Source organism: Dipodomys spectabilis, unplaced genomic scaffold, assembly GCF_019054845.1.
Source record: "Dipodomys spectabilis isolate Male_0828 unplaced genomic scaffold, ASM1905484v1 ptg000636l, whole genome shotgun sequence".
Classification (NCBI taxonomy): Eukaryota; Metazoa; Chordata; class Mammalia; order Rodentia; family Heteromyidae; genus Dipodomys; species Dipodomys spectabilis.
Genome location: NW_024871313.1, coordinates 630,610 through 636,557, shown reverse-complemented (window position 1 = coordinate 636,557; position 5,948 = coordinate 630,610).

The window sequence follows — 5,948 nt, the reverse complement described above, 5'->3', positions numbered from 1 at the left end:
TCCACTAGCTTATGAGGCATATGAAATATTCTGGCAGCCCAGTAATAAAAAATTAAGCAGGGAGTGCACTTCTTTGTCTCAAGCCAAGTTCCTTTGATGAGAACCCAGTGAAACAGTCTCAGAGAGGTAGCAATTTTTCCAATACTCTTCCAGGGGGTCTCATCAGCCCTGGGTTTGTTGGTCATGGGGCTTGAACTCTGGGATTCAGTGCTATCTCTCAGCCCTTCAGCTCAGGGAGAGCTCTCTTCCTCTTGAGCCACAGCACAACTTCCAGTTTTCTAGCGGTTTATTGGAGATAAGAGTCTCATGGACCTTCCTGCTCGGGTAGGCTCTGAACCGTGATCCTCAGATCTCAGCCGTTGACTGCAGTGCTCTAACAATTGTCCAAAGTTCCACTGCAAGCTTTTTAGTAGTGAACTGGAGAGGAGAGACTCATAAAATTTCCTGCTCAGGCCATCTGAACTAAATCTCAGGTCTCAAACCCCTGATTAGCTAGTTATGATTATGAGCCTACAGAACCTGGTGATAAAGCATTGTTACTGGAGACAGTGGGGTTGCAAGTTTTAGTCCAACTTCACAACACTCTATATCATAAAACAGCAACAGTAAAACCCTATATCAAAATACAATAATAAGAAGTATTTAGAATACAATTTAGTGATATAGTCTGCTAGCAAAACTTTCAGGAAAACCTTGGTTTTAATGATTTAGCATCACAAAACCAAACAAATTGAGATAATTTCAGTAGATTCTACAAATTTTTAAATTACATCTTAATAATTTCAAAACATACAGGAAAACATTCATACTTATAAGGAAAATGTAAAAAAGTTAAAAGATGGCAGATTATGACATGGAAAATTCTACGCTGCAGAAAAATTATTGTCATGGTGAATATATGGTGGTATTGTCATGGTGAATATATGATAATGTTCTTCAGAGCAGCAATAGATAAATATATATTTACTACACATATTCTAACTCATCTGTCTCTATCAACTTCCAATCTTCTATGCACATTATCAATGTATTCATGTTTATGGTATACTCCAAAAAATAACTAGCAGAGTCAGGAATTTACCGAAATACATTAGCTTCAATGTTTTAGGAGATAAACGTGCTAATTATATTGACTATTCTGTATCTTAAACATGTAGTGTGTTATCATTGTATTTCTAAGTATATGAAAACACTATTTCAAAGTGAAACGGAATACAACAATGTTTTGAAGGCATATGTCTGTAAAGCTACCTATTTGGGACTTCATTTCAAGACCAGTGTAGTTTTACCTGCAATAGTGCCCAACCTGTGGCTCTGCGTGATGGAATATGTCTATCATCCCAGGTCCATGGGGAGCTGAGTGCAGGAGGATTTCAATTCAATGTCATTCTAGGCAAGAACTTCCACATGGCTCCATCTCAACCAAAGAAGGTTCAATACTGGCCAGCACCTATCTCCCCCACCTAGGTGAAAACAAAAATAAGAGCTTTGTAGTATAAGAAACAAACAATATTAAAACAAGCCAACACACACCTAGTGTTTGTTTCTCATACCTGAAATCCTAAATATAGCTAGGACTATATATATGAACCAGAATCACAAAGCAGTTCATCATATTAAAAATGACTATTTGAGTGTCTGCTTTGACTCCGAGGTCTTTGATCTATTTGGAGTTGATTGTGGTGCCGTGTGATATATAAGGATCTAGCTTTAGTTTTCTACAAGTGATTAATCAATTTTGCCAGCACCATTAAATAAAGAGAGGGTCATTCTTCCATTCTACTTTTTTAACTCCCTTATCGAAATTAGATGGCTATATGCCTGTACATTCATTTCTGGGATTTCAATTCTATTCCATTGGTCCTGAGGGAGGTTCTTGTCTCACTACAAAGCTATTTTGATTACTATGGCTTTTTAGTAGAGTTTGAAATTTGGTGTTGATATTTCTCCAGCACTGTTCTTTCTGTTAAGGATTGTTTTTGCTATTTTGGGTATTTTATTGTTCCATATGTATTTTTGGATTACCTCTTCTATTTCCTTGACGAATGAGGTTGGAATATTGATAGTTATCGCATTGAATTTGTAGATAGCCTTGGGAAGTATTCCCATTTTCACGATATTGATCCTTCCAATCTTGGAGCATAGCAGGTTTTTCCACTTTCTAAGTTATGTTTTGATTTCCTTTTTCATGGTTTTTAAAGTTTTCATCATAGAGGTCCTTCACATCTTTGGTTAAGTTAATTTCTAGGTATGTTTTTTTTTGGGGGGGGCTATTACGAATGGAGTTGCTTTCCTGATTTCAGCGACGCTTTTCTCATTGTTGGCATACAGAAAAGCCATTGATTTTTGAGGGTTAAATTTATACCCTTCTACTTTGCCAAAGTTTTGAATCAGTTTGAGTAATTTGGGAGTGGAGTCCGTGAATAAGAGAAACAATAGGTCACCTTGGCATAGACCAATATATTTGTAAAAGAGACCCAGAAACACAACAAATAAAAAAATGTTTGGAGAAATGGGATTTCATGAAATTGCAGAGCTTCTGAAAGGCAAAGGAAAGAGTTATCAAGATCAATAGAAAGCCCATATACTGGGAGAAGATCTTCACTAGCCATACAACGGACAAGTGTCTCATATCTAAAATATGCCTGATACCCAAAAAATCAAATCCCCCAAAAACAAATCCTCAAAGAAACAACTACCGAATAAATAAGGTGCCTAAGACTAAAGAGAAACTTCTCAGAAGAGGAAAGAAGGATGGCCAGTAGACACATGAAGATATGTTCAAAATCCCTACCCATAAAAGAAATACAAATCAAAACAACATCAAAACAACAACTACCTCGCCCCAGTTAGAATGGGTATAATCAAGAACTCTAATAACAATAGATGCTGTAGGGGATGTGGCAAAAATGGAACATTATTGCATTGTTGGTGGAAGTTTAAACTTGTTCAAAAACCTTGGAAAGCTGTATGCAGGTTCCTCAAAAGACTCCACACAAAGTTCTCCTATCACCCAGCAATCTCACTTTTGGGCATTTACCCAAATGGTCACAAACAAGACAATACTAATGTTACTAGCAAAACTATGTTTATTGCAGCATTGTTTACCATAGCTAAGATATTGAACCAACCTAGATACCCCTCGGTAGATGAATGGATCAAGAAAATATGGTCTATATACACAATGGAATTCTCTGCCTCAATCAGAAAGAATAACATTGCCCCATTTGTAAGGAAATGGAAAGCCCTGGAAAAAATTATGTTAAATGAAGTAAGCCAGGCCCAAAGAAACAGGTCCCATGGTTTCCCTTATTTTCAATAACTAGTATATGTCTGAGACAAGCAGAAAAGTTCAAATATGTTGATGATAGGTGAAATGAACGCCAAGATAAGGATTCAAATGTATTTTTTTCTTTCATGCCATTGTTTCTAACATATTTATAAGATGATTACTTTGTTGCTTTGTATGTCCCTCCCCCACGGTATAATCCCTGATTTCATTGTATTTGATGTTGGTATAATTTGTGGAAGGGAAGGGAAAAAACAAATTGTTTAAGTAGGGATACAGTTGGACCCATTGCAACCATGAGATATACAAGATATTATGGTGGAAAATGAACATTAAAACTTGCCCGGGGGAGGGGGATAAGTGTGGGTTGGGGTAGTGGGGAGGTGTGTGTGGGTGAGATAAGAAGGGATGGGAAGGGGAAACAAAGGAAGGGGCAACAATGCTTGATAAGAAATGTGCTCATTACTTTGCACATATAATTATAACCCCTCTCTATGGTATTTTCACACACACACACACACACACACACACACACACACACACACACACACACAAACACCATTTCAAGCCAGGTGCCAGTGGCTCATACCTGCAATCCCAGGTACTCATAAGGCTGAGATCTGAGGATTGAAGTTCAAAGCCAGCCCATGAATAAAAGTCCCCATAAGACTCTTATCTCCAATTAACAACTCAAAAGCCAGAAGTGGCTCTGTGGCTCAATTGCTAGAGTGCTACCTAACTTGAGCGCAGAGTCTCAGGGACAGTGCCCAGGCCCTGAATTCAAGCCCCACAACAGACAAAAAATATAAATAAACATGTAAATGTCTGAATTTCTTGTGAAATGGTAACCTCACTCTACATACTTAAGTAACAATTACATTTAAAAAAGAATCAGAAATCCCGAAGCCATGGGTCATTATGATGTGCATCTACTTTCCAGAATTTCAAAGTCCCATCGTCTGAGCTGGTAGCACACAGGTTGTAGCCCAGGGTGATGAGAAAATATGAAGGCAGAGATCCTTTCAGATTGTCCCACTAACTCTTATTACTTTAAGCAAAAAACAAACAAAACAAAGGAAAGCAAACAAAATAGACTTTATGGTTAATTAAAGTGCTATTAAAGATTCCTGGCAGAATTACATTGTTAAATGATGAGTCAGTACATATGTTTTGTAGATACTGAACTCACATGTGTCACAAAAGTATCTATGGATTCATAACTAGAAAGTCTTAAGTGTAAAGCATATTAATTAGGCGAGTTTCATTAAGTAGTCAATGAAGAAAACACCACACGGTATTCAGTCAGGTAAGTAGTTTATTTACTGAACTGCTGCCCATGCCATACATGGTATAAAGGCATGTACAAAAAATGGGGTGACCCAACCTCGGGCAAGGACGTATCTAGGTGAAGAACCGGATGAGGTGTGGCCAGGTCGGGGAAAATTCTGGCCACACTGGATCTAGATGGGACTTTAAGGCCTGGGACTCACCTCTGGTTACATTGAAAGTGTGACCAGAGGCTGATCCGGTTGTGAATTAGCAGGAGGGATAGGTGGCTGCCTCCAGGTGTGCCAAATACTTAGGTAACAAAGAGTGGAAACTTAGTCAAGAAGTGGGAAGGTGTGTGCAAAGGGTCTGCATGGCCTGGGGCAGACCTAATACACAATACAGGTAGTACCTCTACCATGTAATTCCTGACTCCAAAAAATTCATTCTCAATAATTTTCTTTCTTTCTATCATTCTATTTCTTCCTTTCTTTCTCTCTTTCTTTCTTTCTTCCTTTTTTCTTTTTCTTACTTTCAAACTTACCAAATATTATAATATCAAATCACCTATATTAGCCAATGATTAACTCAAATTACCTGTAATCATTTATTTCCATAATATCATCTAGAGGTAGGCAGAACTGGAGCTCACAGCATTAACTAAAGTGGTAGAATTTGAGAGGATCACATTTCTGAATCAGTCTAGGAAGGAAAGTATCACCCATATCAACCTACTAGGTAGGGATTTTGGAATGCAATCATGATCGCTGCTTTTTGGGATGGGTGGAAAAATTGCTACTCTATGAGTACAGTAACTTAAACAAGAAAGGATTGGTGGAGTGAATACCTGTCTTGCAAACACAAAATGTAAACTCAAATCAACTTCCTAAAGATAAAATAAGAAAAGGAAACAAAGAACAACTCATACTGAGCATGTGTTTAATGTAAATATTTACACTGAATTACGGTAGTTATAAATGCCATCATTTATTTCTAGGGGCAAACACGTTTTGTTTCAAGCCTAAATGAAAAAATAACACACTATATATAAAACTTTGGTAAAACACAGGTCTAGCTTACAATGAGGAACACATAAGTTTGCATGCACAGTGGTGTTGCAGGGTTGATATACATAAATATACAAACATATATATACGTATATACATACATACATACATACATACATACATATATATACATACAGGTATGTATTTATACATCAAGTAACATAATAAATAAAAATAAAAAAATTACAATGAATAAATTTAGTTCACAGATACCTTTCCCAGAGTATTATTTTACCTGAACCAATTCATGTCTTAAAGTCTCCAATGCTATATCACTCTTACATGGTTGCTAATCCCTTTCAGCTTTTTTATGATATTGTTTTTTC